We start from the raw sequence: 15,934 nt of genomic DNA, 5'->3' as shown, positions 1-15,934 counted from the left end.
ATTTATTCAAACAAAACAAAAACAAACAGACGCTCCAAGTAAAGTACATAAGATGTGACTGAATAAAAATATAGTTTCAAGAGAAGAAACCTGATAAGTTGTCGATGAAGAAGGGGATGCCTTGGGCATCCCCAAGCTTAGACGCTTGAGTCTTCTTGAAATATGCAGGGATGAACCACCGGGGCATCCCCAAGCTTAGACTTTCACTCTTCTTGATCATAGTATATCATCCTCCTCTCTTGACCCTTGAAAACTTCCTCCACACCAAACTCGAAACAAACTCATTAGAGGGTTAGTGCATAATCAAAAAATTCACATGTTCAGAGGTGACACAATCATTCTTAACACTTCTGAACATTGAATAAAGCTACTGGAAGTCAATGTAACAAAGAAATCCATCCAACACAGCAAAAGAGGCAATGCGAAATAAAAGGCAGAATCTGTCAAAACAGAACAGTCCGTAAAGACGAATTTTAAAATGGCACCAGACTTGCTCAGATGAAAATGCCCAAATTGAATGAAAGTTGCGTACATATCTGTGTATCACTCACGTAAATTGGCAGATTTTTCTGACTTACCTACAGAGAATTAGGCCCAGATTCGTGACAGACAGAGAATTAGGGTTTTCGCGACGGAGACCTTAAGTAGGCGGAAGGGCAGGTCAAGGGGCCACACGAGGGCCCCACACGACAGGCCGGCGCGGCCAAGGCCCAGGCCGCGCCGCCCTGGTGTCTGGCCACCTCGTGGCCCCACTTCGTAAGTCCTCCGGTCTTCTGGAAGCTTCGTGTAAAAATAGGCCCCTGGGCGTTGATTTCGTCCAATTCCGAGAATATTTCCTTACTAGGATTTCTGAAACCAAAAATAGCAGAAAACAGGAACTGGCACTTCGGCATCTCGTCAATAGGTTAGTTCCGGAAAACGCATAAATATGACATATAATGTGTATAAAACATGTAGATATCATCAATAATGTGGCATGGAACATAAGAAATTATCGATACGTCGGAGACGTATCAATGCTCTGCACTTGGCTGTGAGAGTGGATCAGCTCGGCAGTCTTGATCATATCCTCTCCTGATTCAATATTTTTGCTAACCTGCCAATTGGCATTGCCACTTGGCACAATGTTCTATTTGTGTGGTTTGTATGCAGGGATCATGAAATTGATCAAGATGAAGATCTTCAAGCTCAAGATTAACTTGTAGCTTAGGATATATTTTTCTTACTTGTAATTTTCTTTTTCTTTTTCTATTTAAGCAATTCTTGTAATGTGTTGTATTATTCATTTATTTTCTTTATGAATATTGTAATGACAATGTAAATTGTGTGATGATCAATAAAGCTCAAGGTTTTCTCTAATGAGCTTTAATTATTATGTGTATTATTTATACTTTGTATCTTTATTATTTACTTAATGAATTTCCTTATAATTAATTTATGAGATATTTATTTTTATGTTTGAATTTGAATTTCAAATTCAACTTTGAGTTGAATTCAATCATACAACTTAACTTTGAATTCAACCAAGCAACTTAAGTTTGATGTGATCTCTCCCCCTCTCTTCTCAAAAATCTAATCTAGTTAAGTGAGGTACAAGTTTGTCGCACTCTCGAAACCCTAACCCTGTAAGGTGTCGAGAGAGAAACTTGTCCCCCTTCGATGCAGTTTTTATTTAAAAGCGCGAAATTTCCCCAGAATTTGCAATGCAATGCACATCCCTTTCTAAAATCTACCCCTCTATCATCTCTAAACCTGGGACATTACAATAGATTACCAATAGTGCTTGCACCTTGTCCTAATTAGCTTGGATTAACATGGATTATCATTGCATACATATGTTTCAACCAAGTGTCACAAAGGGGTACCTCTATGCCGCCTGTACAGAGGTCTAAGGAGAAAGTTCGCATTGGATTTCTCGCTTTTGATTATTCTCAACTTAGACATCCATACCGGGACAACATAGACAACAGATAATGGACTCCTCTTTTAATGCTTAAGCATTCAACAATAGTTAATATTCTCATAAGAGATTGAGGATTTGTGTCCAAACTGAAACTTCCACCATGATTCATGGCTTTAGTTAGCGGCCCAATGTTCTTCTCTAACATTATGCATACTCAAACCATTTGATCATGAAAATCTCCCTTACTTCAGACAAGACAAACATGCATAGCAACTCACATGATATTCAACAAAGGGTAAAAGAGTTGATGGCGTCCCCAGAAACATGGTTACCGCTCAATGATACGTCTCCAACGTATCTATAATTTCCGATGTTCCATGCTTGTTTTATGACAATACCAACATGTTTTGTTCATACTTTATATCATTTTTATGCGTTTTCCAGAACTAACCTATTGACGAGATGCCGAAGTGCCAGTTCCTGTTTTCTGCTGTTTTTGGTTTCAGAAATCCTAGTAACGAAATATTCTCGGAATCGGACGAAATCAACGCCCAAGTTCCTATTTTCACCGGAAGCATCCAGAACACACGAGAACCGCCAGAGAAGGGGGACAGGGCCACCAAACCACACCCCGGCGCGGCCAGGGGGGCGCGCCCCCCTATGGTTTGGGCAGCCCGTGGCCCCTCCGACTCCGACTCTTCGCCTATTTAAGCCGTCGTGACCTAAAACTTCGACACCAATTGACGAAACTCCAGAAAGACTCCAGGGGCGCCGCCGCCATCGCGAAACTCCAATTCGGGGGATAGAACTCTGTTTCGGCACCCTGCCGGGACGGGGAATTTGCCCCCGAAGCCATCTCCACTGCCGTCTTCACCGCCATCTTCACCGCCATCGCTGCCTCCATGATGAGGAGGGAGTAATCCACCCCCGAGGCTGAGGGCTCCGCTGTAGCTATGTGGTTCATCTCTCTCCCATGTACCTCAATACAATAATCTCATGAGCTGCTTTACATGATTGAGATTCATATGAGTTTTGTATCACAATTTATCTATGTGCTACTCTAGCAATGTTATTAAAATAGTTTTATTCCTCCTGCACGTGTGTAAAGGTGACAGTGTGTGCACCGTGTTAGTACTTGGTTTATGCTATGATCATGATCTCTTGTAGATTATGAAGTTAATTATTGCTATGATGGTATTGATGTGATCTATTCCTCCTACATATGCATGAAGGTGACAGTGTGCATGCTATGTTAGTACTTGGTTTAGTTGTATTGATCTATCTTACACTATAAGGTTACTAAAACATGAACATTATTGTGGAGCTTGTTAACTCCGGCATTGAGGGTTCGTGTAATCCTACGCAATGTGTTCATCATCCAACAAAAGTGTAGAGTATGCATTTATCTATTCTGTTATGTGATCAATGTTGAGAGTGTCCACTAGTGAAAGTGTAATCCCTAGGCCTTGTTCCTAAATACTGCTGCGTTACTACTGCTTGTTTACTGTTTTACTGCGTTATTACTGCTGCAATACTACCACCATCAACTACACGCCAGCAAGCTATTTTCTGGCACCGTTGCTACTGCTCATATATATTCATACCACCTGTATTTCACTATCTCTTCGCCGAACTAGTGCACCTATTAGGTGTGTTGGGGACACAAGAGACTTCTTGCTTTGTGGTTGCAGGGTTGCATGAGAGGGATATCTTTGACCTCTTCCTCCCTGAGTTCGATAAACCTTGGGTATCCACTTAAGGGAAAACTTGCTGCTGTTCTACAAACCTCTGCTCTTGGAGGCCCAACACTGTCTACAGGAAAGGAGGGGGAACGTAGACATCAAGCTATTTTCTGGCGCCGTTGCCGGGGAGGAAAGGTAAAAGGTACTCACACTCCGGACCTCGGCTACCAAGCTATTTTCCGCCATTGTAAGTACTCGAAGCTATTTCCTTTAGATCCTGCAATTGCAACTTTTTGTTTCTTGTTTACACTAGTTAGGCATAATGGAAAACAACAAAAAAATTGGTGAGCTTTTTAGTCTTTTTCCTGATTTAGAATTGTTTGATGCAAAAATTAAAAAACCTATGGAACCTTATTTGCATGCTAGTAGTGATGTTATTAGTATGAATGCAATTACTGCTAATACTATGGATAAGTCTAAGCTTGGGGAAGCTAGTTTATATAAAAATAATCTTTTTTGCTCCTCAGCTTTGGAAGAAATATTTTGTTCTCATAATGCTTTATCTCCCATATGCGATAACTCTAATGATGCTTCTGATATTTTGAATCCACCTGCTGAAAGTATTCCGTATAAAATACCCATGAAAATTATTGAACGTGTTATGGACAACCACTATAAAGGGGATGGAACTGTCCATCCTAGAGATCATTTACTGTTTTTGCACGAATTATGCGGGTTATTCAAGTGTGCAGGTATCTCTATGGATGAAGTGAGGAAGAAGCTATTCTCTGTTTCGCTGTCTGGTAAAGCGGCGCATTGGTATAAATTGTTGGAGAATAGACATTCTCTTGGTTGGGAGGAAATTGCATCTCTCTTTTATTCTAAATTTTATCCTCCTCATGAAGTGCATATTGATAGGAATTATATTTATAACTTTTATCCTCGTGATGGAGAGAGTATTTCTCAAGCGTGGGGGAGACTGAAGTCACTAATGCTCAAATGTCCCATTCATGAGCTCCCCCGTAATGTTATTGTTAACAATTTTTATGCGAGGCTTTCAGGACAACACAAGGACTATCTGGACGCGTGTTCGGAGGGATCTTTCACAAGCAAGGAGGTTGAAGCTAGGTGGGACCTTCTTGATCGGATTGAGGACAACGCTGAAGGATGGGAGAACAACAAAGGTAAAGAGTCAGGTATAAATTATGATTATGAATGCATTGAAGCTTTTATGGATACCGATAAATTTCGAAATATGAGTGCTACTTATGGTCTTGACTCTCAAGTTGCTGCAAATCTTTATAAAGCCTTTGCTTCTCATTTTGAATTGCCTAAAAATAATTTTGATAAGTATCATGAACCTTTTAAAGAGGCTTGCATGAAGAATGAAATTGTTGTTAATTATTGCAATAAGCATGCTCAAACTCCTAAGAATGCTATTTCCTATAAGCATGTTAATTTTTGTGGAATACATAGACCGTGTGGAATTAATCAAATCAAAGATGAATATTGTATCCATCATGCTAATGAAAAAACTAGAAAGTGGTTTAGGGCTCTAGATGATCTTGGTAAAAAAGTTTGTGCCCTCTATCCTTTTATTTGTGAAGTTTGCCATGAAGTGGGTCATTTTAATTTTCAATGCTCCTCCAATGATAATTTGAACCCAATGAGTGCTGCAAATTTGTATTGTGATGATGAAATTACTCCTAATCAGCATGATGAACTTACTTTATTTTTGGAGTGTGAAGAACTGTCGAGAAAAATCTCTTTGTTACATATGAGTGATCTTGATATTGATGATGTCCTGCATGGGTGTTTTTCTTATTGCATTGATAATAGCCATACAAATACTTACATACAAAATATTTTAGAAGACGACACCTTGCCAAAATATGATAGGACCGCCATGTGTTTTGAACTAATTAATGAAAAGGAGGAATCCTTCCAAGTTTCTTCTATTGTTTCTGAAAGTAAATCAGGTTATGCGGACAAGCTACCCTTCAAGCCTCTTCCTCCTAAAGAAGGAAATGAGGAGAAGGAAGAGAAGAAGAAGAAGAAGGGAACGAAGAAGAAGAAGAAGAAGAATAAAAAGAAAGAGGTAACGGCGTATCCCCACGTGAATGAGATAACGCTAGGTAACCGTAAGTATGTTGCTCCTAATGATTATTGTGATAATGAATCTGAATACGATGATCTTCCTATGCTCTCTACATACATTAGTGATCATGATTTGAATGAGCACACTACTTTTGATATTGCAAATCTCTGGGAAACTAATTCTGAAAATGATGATAATAATTGCCATAGTGTCAGTGCTATCCATGCTTCCTCCCATAATAATATAGAAAGCTGTAAAATTGGGGAAGAGGTGTTTGAAAATCCTTTTGCTACTGATCATTATGTGTTTGATACATCTCCTTCTAATAACAATGATGGTATGGTCATAGATAAACCGACTGTGAAAGATAACTATTCTATTTCTTATGATGACACTGTGCCTCCGATCTTTGATGATTATTATAAAGAATGCTATGATATAGGTTATAATTATCCTTATGAAACTTGTCATAGTCATGATTGGATTACCAAAAACAATTCTTTTAATATGCAACTTGTTTACCATGTTCAAATTCTTGATAATAATCTTGCTCCAATTACTATTAATGAGAATAACTCTTCTTATGCCAAAATTAATGATACTTCTATGCATATGAACCATGATAAGCATGTTTTAAGTGATGGGTATATTGTGGATTTCATCAATGATGCTACTGAAAGTTATTATGAGAGAGGGAAATATGGTTATTTGCATCTTAATAATATTAAGTTTCCCCTCTTTATGTTGAGAATCTTGAAGTTACTCGTGTTTTACCCTCTTATGCTTGTCACTTTGTTCTTCATGAATTCATTTGTGTACAAGATTCCTCTTCATAGGAAGCATTTTAGACTTAAATTTGTTTTGAATTTGCCTCTTGAAGCTCTCTTTTGCTTCAAATACTATTTCCCGCGAATGGATTATTAAAACTGCTGAGCCCATCTTAATGGCTATAAAGAAAGAACTTCTTGGGAGATAACCCATGTGTTATTTTGCTACAGTAATTTGTTTTTATTTTGTGTCTTGGAAGTTGTTTACTACTGTAGCAACCTCTCCTTATCTTAGTTTTGTGTTTTGTTGTGCCAAGTAAAGCCTCTAATCGAAGGTTGATACTAGATTTGGATTTCTGCGCAGAAACAGATTTCTATCTGTCACGAATCTGGGCTGTTTTCTCTGTAGAAAAATCAGAAAAATATACCAATTTACGTGCGTGTTCCTCAGATATGTACGCAACTTTCATTAGTTTTGAGTTTTCTGATCTGAGCAACGGAAGTATTTATTAGAAATTCGTCTTTACGGACTGTTCTGTTTTGACAGATTCTGCCTTTTATTTCGCATTGCTTCTTTCGCTGTGTTGGGTGGATTTCTTTGTTCTATTACCTTCCAGTAGCTTTGAGCAATGTCCAGAAGTGTTAAGAATGATTGTGTCACCTCTGAACATGTGAGTTTTTGATTATGTACTAACCCCTCTAATGAAGTTTATGAGAAGTTTGGTGTGAAGGAAGTTTTCAAGGGTCAAGAGAGGAGGATGATATACTATGATCAAGAAGAGTGAAAGCTCTAAGCTTGGGGATGCCCCGGTGGTTCACCCCTGCATATTCTAAGAAGACTCAAGCGTCTAAGCTTGGGGATGCCCAAGGCATCCCCTTCTTCATCGACAACATTATCAGGTTCCTCCCCTGAAACTATATTTTTATTCCGTCACATCTTATGCACTTTACTTGGAGCGTCTGTATGTTTCTTGTTTTTGTTTTTGTTTGAATAAATGCTTGTGTGGGAGAGAGACACACTCCGCTGGTTCGTATGAACACATGTGTTCTTAGCTTTTAATTTTCATGGCGAAGGTTGAAACTGCTTCGTTAATTATTATATGGTTGGAATTGGAAAATGCTACATGTAGTAATTGGTATGATGTCTTGAATAACTTGATACTTGGCAATTGTTGTGCTCTTTTTTAAGCTCTTGCATCATATACCTTGCACCTATTAGTGAAGAAATACATAGAGCTTGTTAAAATTTGGTTTGCATGAGTGGTTTCTCTAGAGTCTAGATATTTTCTAGTAAGATGTTTGAACAACAAGGAAGACGATGTATAGTTTTATAATGCTTGTAATATGTCTTTTATGTGAGTTTTGCTATACTAGTTCGTGCTTGTGTTTGCTTCAAACAACCTTGCTAGCCTAAACCTTGTATCGAGAGGGAATACTTCTCATGCATCCAAATCCTGAGCCAAACAACACTATGCCATTTGTGTCCACCATACCTACCTACTACATGGTATTTCTCCGCCATTCCAAAGTAAATTGCTTGAGTGCTACCTTTAAAATTCCATCATTCACCTTTGCAATATATAGCTCATGGGACAAATAGCTTAAAAACTATTGTGGTATTGAATATGTAATTATGCACTTTATCTCTTATTAAGTTGCTTGTTGTGCGATAACCATGTTCACTGGGGACGCCATCAACTACTCTTTGTTGAATTTCATGTGAGTTGCTATGCATGTTCGTCTTGTCTGAAGTAAGAGCGATCTACCACCCTATGGTTAAGCATGCATATTGTTAGAGAAGAACATTGCGCCGCTAACTAAAGCCATGATCCATGGTGGAAGTTTCAGTTTTGGACATATATCCTCAATCTCAAATGAGAAAATTATTAATTGTTGCTACATGCTTATGCATAAAAGAGAAGTCCATTATCTGTTGTCTATGTTGTCCCGGTATGGATGTCTAAGTTGAAGAATAATCAATAGCGAGAAATCCAATGCGAGCTTTCTCCTTAGACCTTTGTACAGGCAGCATAGAGGTACCCCTTTGTGACACTTGGTTAAAACATGTGCATTGTGATGATCCGGTAGTCCAAGCTAATTAGGACAAGGTGCGGGCACTATTAGTACACTATGCATGAGGCTTGCAACTTGTAAGATATAATTTACATGATACATATGCTTTATTACTACCGTTGACAAAATTGTTTCATGCTTTTAAAATCAAAGCTCTAGCACAAATATAGCAATCGATGCTTTCCTCTTTGAAGGACCATTCTTTTACTTTTATTGTTGAGTCAGTTCACCTATCTCTCTCTACCTCAAGAAGCAAACATTTGTGTGAACTGTGCATTGATTCTTACATACTTGCTTATTGCATTTGTTATATTGCTCTGCATTGACAACTATCCATGAGATATACATGTTACAAGTTGAAAGCAACCGCTGAAACTTAATCTTCCATTGTGTTGCTTCAATGTCTCTACTATGAATTTATTAATTTATGATAACTCTTATGCAAGACTTATTGATGCTTGTCTCGAAAGTACTATTCATGAAAAGTCTTTGCTATATGATTCACTTGTTTACTCATGTCATATACATTATTTTGATCGCTGCATTCACTACATATGCTTTACAAATAGTATGATCAAGGTTATGATGGCATGTCACCTCAGAAATTATCTTTTATCGTTTACCTACTCGAGGACGAGTAGGAACTAAGGTTGGGGATGCTGATACGTCTCCAACGTATCTATAATTTCCGATGTTCCATGCTTGTTTTATGACAATACCAACATGTTTTGTTCATACTTTATATCATTTTTATGCGTTTTCCGGAACTAACCTATTGACGAGATGCCGAAGTGCCAGTTCCTGTTTTCTGCTGTTTTTGGTTTCAGAAATCCTAGTAACGAAATATTCTCGGAATCGGACGAAATCAACGCCCAAGTTCCTATTTTCACCGGAAGCATCCAGAACACACGAGAACCGCCAGAGAAGGGGGACAGGGCCACCAAACCACACCCCGGCGCGGCCAGGGGGGGGGCGCGCCCCCCTATGGTTTGGGCAGCCCGTGGCCCCTCCGACTCCGACTCTTCGCCTATTTAAGCCGTCGTGACCTAAAACTTCGACACCAATTGACGAAACTCCAGAAAGACTCCAGGGGCGCCGCCGCCATCGCGAAACTCCAATTCGGGGGACAGAACTCTATTTCGGCACCCTGCCGGGACGGGGAATTGCCCCCGGAGCCATCTCCACCGCCGTCTTCACCGCCATCTTCACCGCCATCACTGCCTCCATGATGAGGAGGGAGTAATCCACCCCCGAGGCTGAGGGCTCCGCTGTAGCTATGTGGTTCATCTCTCTCCCATGTACCTCAATACAATAATCTCATGAGCTGCTTTACATGATTGAGATTCATATGAGTTTTGTATCACAATTTATCTATGTGCTACTCTAGCAATGTTATTAAAGTAGTTTTATTCCTCCTGCACGTGTGTAAAGGTGACAGTGTGTGCACCGTGTTAGTACTTGGTTTATGCTATGATCATGATCTCTTGTAGATTATGAAGTTAATTATTGCTATGATGGTATTGATGTGATCTATTCCTCCTACATATGCATGAAGGTGACAGTGTGCATGCTATGTTAGTACTTGGTTTAGTTGTATTGATCTATCTTACACTATAAGGTTACTAAAACATGAACATTATTGTGGAGCTTGTTAACTCCGGCATTGAGGGTTCGTGTAATCCTACGCAATGTGTTCATCATCCAACAAAAGTGTAGAGTATGCATTTATCTATTCTGTTATGTGATCAATGTTGAGAGTGTCCACTAGTGAAAGTGTAATCCCTAGGCCTTGTTCCTAAATACTGCTGCGTTACTACTGCTTGTTTACTGTTTTACTGCGTTATTACTGCTGCAATACTACCACCATCAACTACACGCCAAAGAAGCTATTTTACGGCACCGTTGCTACTGCTCATATATATTCATACCACCTGTATTTCACTATCTCTTCGCCGAACTAGTGCACCTATTAGGTGTGTTGGGGACACAAGAGACTTCTTGCTTTGTGGTTGCAGGGTTGCATGAGAGGGATATCTTTGACCTCTTCCTCCCTGAGTTCGATAAACCTTGGGTATCCACTTAAGGGAAAACTTGCTGCTGTTCTACAAACCTCTGCTCTTGGAGGCCCAACACTGTCTACAGGAAAGGAGGGGGAACGTAGACATCACTCAACAAGCAACTTATTAAGAAATAAGACACATAAGTACATATTCTTCACCACAATAGTTTTTAAGGCTATTTTTCCCATGAGCTATATATTGTAAAGACAAAGAATAGAATTTTAAAGGTAGCACTCAAGTAATGTACTTTAGAATGGCAGAGAAATACCATGTGGTAGGTAGGTATGGTGGACACAAATGGCATAGTTTTTGGCTCAAGGATTTGGATGCACGAGAAGAATTCCTCTCAATACAAGGCTAGGCTAGCAAGGTTGTTTGAAGCAAACTCAAGTGTAAAAGGTGCAACAAAGCTCACATATGAACATATTGTAACTATTATAAGACTTTACATTGTCTCCTTGTTGTTCAAACACCTTAACCAGAAAATATCTAGACTCAAGAGAAACTAATCATGCAAACCAAATTTTAACAAGCTCTATGTAATTCTTCATTAATGGGTACAAGGTACATGATGCAAGAACTTAAACATGATCTATATGAGCACAACAATTGCCAAGTATCACATTATTCAAGACATTATACCATTTACCACATGCAGCATTTTCTGTTTCCAACCATATAACAATGAACGAAGCAGTTTCAACCTTCGCCATGAACATTAAGAGTAAAACTAAGAACACATGTGTTCATACGCAACAGCGGAGCGTGTCTCTCTCCCACACAAGCATGAATTTATTCAAACAAAACAAAAACAAACAGACGCTCCAAGTAAAGCACATAAGATGTGACCGAATAAAAATATAGTTTCAAGAGAAGAAACCTGATAAGTTGTCGATGAAGAAGGGGATGCCTTGGGCATCCCCAAGCTTAGACGCTTGAGTCTTCTTGAAATATGCAGGGATGAACCACGGGGCATCCCCAAGCTTAGACTCTTCACTCTTCTTGATCATAGTATATCATCCTCCTCTCTTGACCCTTGAAAACTTCCTCCACACCAAACTCGAAACAAACTCATTAGAGGGTTAGTGCATAATCAAAAATTCACATGTTCAGAGGTAACACAATCATTCTTAACACTTCTGGTCATTGCCCAAAGCTACTGGAAGTCAATGGAACAAAGAAATCCATCCAACACAGCAAAAGAGGCAATGCGAAATAAAAGGCAGAATCTGTCAAAACAGAACAGTCCGTAAAGACGAATTTTTTAGAGGCACTGGACTTGCTCAGATGAAAATGCTCAAATTGAATGAAAGTTGCGTACATATCTGAGGATCACGCACGTAAATTGGCAGATTTTTCTGAGTTACCTACAGAGAACCCTGCCCAAATTCGTGACAGACAGAAATCTGTTTCTGCGCAGTAATCCAAATCTAGTATGAACCTTGCTATCAAAGACTTTACTTGGCACAACAATGCAATAAAATAAAGATAAGGAGAGGTTGCTACAGTAGTAAACAACTTCCAAGACACAATAAAACAGTAGCAAAATAAACACATGGGTTATCTCCCAAGAAGTTCTTTCTTTATAGTCATTAAGATGGGCTCAGCAATTTTAATGATGCACTCGCAAGAAATAAGAGTTGAAGCAAAAGAGAGCATCAAGAAGCAAATTCAAAACAAATTTAAGTCTAACCCACTTCCTATGAAAAGGAATCTTGTAAATAAACAAATTCATGAAGCATAATGCAACAAGCATAGAAAGATAAAACAAGTGTAACTTCAAGATTTTCAGCAAAAAGAGGGGAAACTTAATATTATTAAGATGCATATAACCATGTTTCCCTCTCTCATAATAGCTTTCAGTGGCATCATGAACAAACTCAACAATATAAGTATCACATAAAACATTCTTATCATGAGCTATATGCATAAAATTATTACTCTCCACATAAGCATAATCAATTTTATTAGTTGTAGTGGGAGCAAATTCAACAAAGTAGCTATCATTATTATTCTCATCAAGTGTAGGAGGCATAGTATAATCATAATAAAATTTACTCTCCATAGTACGCGGCACCAGAAGACCACTATCATTATAATCATCATATATGGGAGGCATATCATAATCAACATAAACTTTCTCCTCAATACCCGGAGGGCTAAAGAGATCATTTTCATCAAAACCGACCTCCCCAAGCTTAGAATTTTCCATATAATTAGCAACAATGGTGTTCAAAGAGTTCATACTAATATCATTGCTACTAGCATGCAAATAAGATTCCATAGGTTTTTTAATTTTCGCAGCAAACAATCCATGTCTTAACTCAGGAAATAGAATAAGAAGCTCATTGTTATTTTCCATTATGCCTTACTAGTGTAAAACAAGAAACAAAACGATGCAATTGCAGGATCTAAAGGAAATAGCTTCGAGCACACACACAACGGCAACAGAAAAGTACTTAGTTACCTGAGACCGGAGTATGAGTGCCTTTTACCTTTCCTCCCCGGCAACGGCGCCAGAAAAGTGCTGTTGCCGTGGGAGGCAATTCTCTGTGGTGTAACTTTTCTTCAGATCCCCGGCAACGGCGCCAGAAAAGTGCTTGATGTCTACGTGTGCTTCTATTCTTGTAGACAATGTTGGGCCTCCAAGAGCAGAGGTTTGTAGAACAACAGCAAGTTTCCCTTAAGTGGATCACCCAAGGTTTATCGAACTCAGGGAGGAAGAGGTCAAAGATATTCCTCTCAAGCAACCCTGCAATCACGATACAAGAAGTCTCTTGTGTCCCCAACACACCTAATACACTTGTCAGATGTATAGGTGCACTAGTTCGGCGAAGAGATAGTGAAATACAAGTGGTATGAATGAATATGAGCAGTAGTAACGGCGCCAGAAAAGTGCTTGCTGGCGTGCAGTTGATGGTAGTATTATTGCAGGAAGTAAAGATGCAGTAAAACAGTAAACAAGCGATGATTGCAGTATTTGGAAACAAGGCCTAGGGATCATACTTTCACTAGTGGACACTCTCAACATTGCAATCATAATGGAATATAAATAAGCACTTCACTATGCTATTCCGAATTACTCTCTGGCAAGATAACAAACTCTAATTCATCATGTAGGCAAACCTTAAAGATGTATTCCCAAGTACTAATGAACACCCCACGCTGTCACTTTGAGCATTCATAGGAGGTACTAACACACCACAATTTCATAGAGACATCCAACTCAAATCATAACTCAGTGAATAAGTATTCTGTGAAATATAGCCTAAGAGACCCACACGGTGCACACACTGTCACCTTTACACACGTGGAACAAGGAGTCTCCGGAGATCACATAAGTAAAATCCACTTGAATAGCATAACGACATCTAGATTACAAAGCTCATCATATGGATCTCAATCATGTAAGGCAGCTCATGAGATCATTGTATTGAAGTACATGGGAGAGAGATTAACCACATAGCTACCGGTACAGCCCTTAGCCTCGATGGAGAACTACTCCCTCCTCATGGGAGACATCAGCGTTGATGAAGATGGTGGTGATGTCGATGGAGAAGCCTTCCGGGGGCACTTCCCCGTCCCGGCGGCGTGCCGGAACAGAGACTCCTGTCCCCCAGATCTTGGCTTCGCGATGGCGGCGGCTCTGGAAGGTTTCTCGTACCGTGGCTTTTTCGTATCGAAGATTTAGGTCAGGGACCTTTAAATAGGCGAAGATGCGGAGTCGGAGGGGGTACGGAGCCGCCACACAATAGGGCGGCGGGGGCCCAGCCCTGGCCGCGCCAGCCCCATGTGTGGGCCCCTGTGGCTCTCCTCTGGTGGCTCTCGGGTGTTCTGGAAGCTTCGTGGAATTCTAAGATGCTGGGCGTTGATTTCGTCTAATTCCGAGAATATTTCCTTACTAGGATTTCTGAAACCAAAAACAGCAGAAAACAGGAACTGGCACTTCGGCATCTCGTCAATAGGTTAGTTCCGGAAAATGCATAATAATGACATAAAGTGTGAACAAAACATGTAGGTGTTGTCATAAAACTAGCATGGAACATAAGAAATTATAGATACGTTTGAGACGTATCACTCACGGACACGGCCACGCTGCATAAGCATCTCCATCTCCATGAAATAAGTATCAACAGTCTTCACACCTTGTCTCAAGAGGGTCAACTTATCATATATTGTTCGCAAATAATTAGTGGGGAAGAAACGAGCTTGCATAATGGCCTTCATCTCGTGCCATGTAAGAACTGGCAACTCGTTGTCTTTCTGGCGAGCACGTGTAACTCCATCCCACCAACGCAGTGCATAACCATCAAATTCTGAGGAAGCAAGTTCAACCTTCCTATCTTCAGTATAGTCATGTAGGCGCCATAACTTCTCAATCTTCAGCTCCCAAGTGAGGTATTCTTCCACATCAGCTCCTCCTTCAAATTTGCGTATTGAGAACTTTGGCTTACCCAAACCATCGTCTTGCTGTTGTGGAGGGACACGGCAAGCTCCGAGTTCAACAAAGCCACGACCACGGTTACCACGTCCAACACCACGACCAACTCCACGTGCTTCATCCTGAAGCTCAGGGTCTTCATCTTCTGGTTGTTGTTGTTGGGTGAGATTATCAACAGCTAGTTGCAAAACTTGAAGACTGCGATGGATATCCGTCATTTGATCTTGCATTGTGGTGACAGTCTCATTAGTAGCATCCAGCTTCTGGGAGATCTCTTGAACAGACCCCCTAAGTTCATCGTCTTGAGTGTGGAATTCACGTCGCATCTCATTACGAAGAGCCTCATACTCCCTCCATGTCATCACATCAGCGGCATCCTTGTTTTTCTGGTTAACAATTTTCTCATCACTAGAAGACATGGTTAGTAGGTTAGTGCACTAAATCAAAAATATATGGTGGTACTGTCACAACTCACTCAAAACTGATAAGAAAAGGAAATCTTACCGCTCCAAAGTGAATTAGTAGTATTGCGTACCACTTGTAGTGACAACTTAGTGCACAGATGTAGCGAAGCGAATATCAAGGGTATAAACAAATCACACGACAAAGCAAGATATATGTGCAACTATGGGTAGGCTACCTATTTGCACCAATAACAAGCTCTAGCGCTGACCGTAGACAACCAATGATACTCACACAAGGCGATAAATGTGGCAATGCAACTGTATGGATGAATATGTTGCAATGCACTGGAGAGACACTAGCAAAGCTCAACGAATCAGGCACAAGATTGCTCAACTACAGGTGCAGAAAAGTAAACTTAGGCCTTCACTTGATCTTACTAGCACAACACTGTTTCTTTTTGGAATTTTCTTTTTATAATACACGCAGCTATGTAGCTCTTTTTGCT

This window comes from Lolium perenne, chromosome 4 (genome assembly GCF_019359855.2).
Source record: "Lolium perenne isolate Kyuss_39 chromosome 4, Kyuss_2.0, whole genome shotgun sequence".
NCBI lineage: Eukaryota > Viridiplantae > Streptophyta > Magnoliopsida > Poales > Poaceae > Lolium > Lolium perenne.
This window is presented reverse-complemented; position numbering follows the sequence as displayed.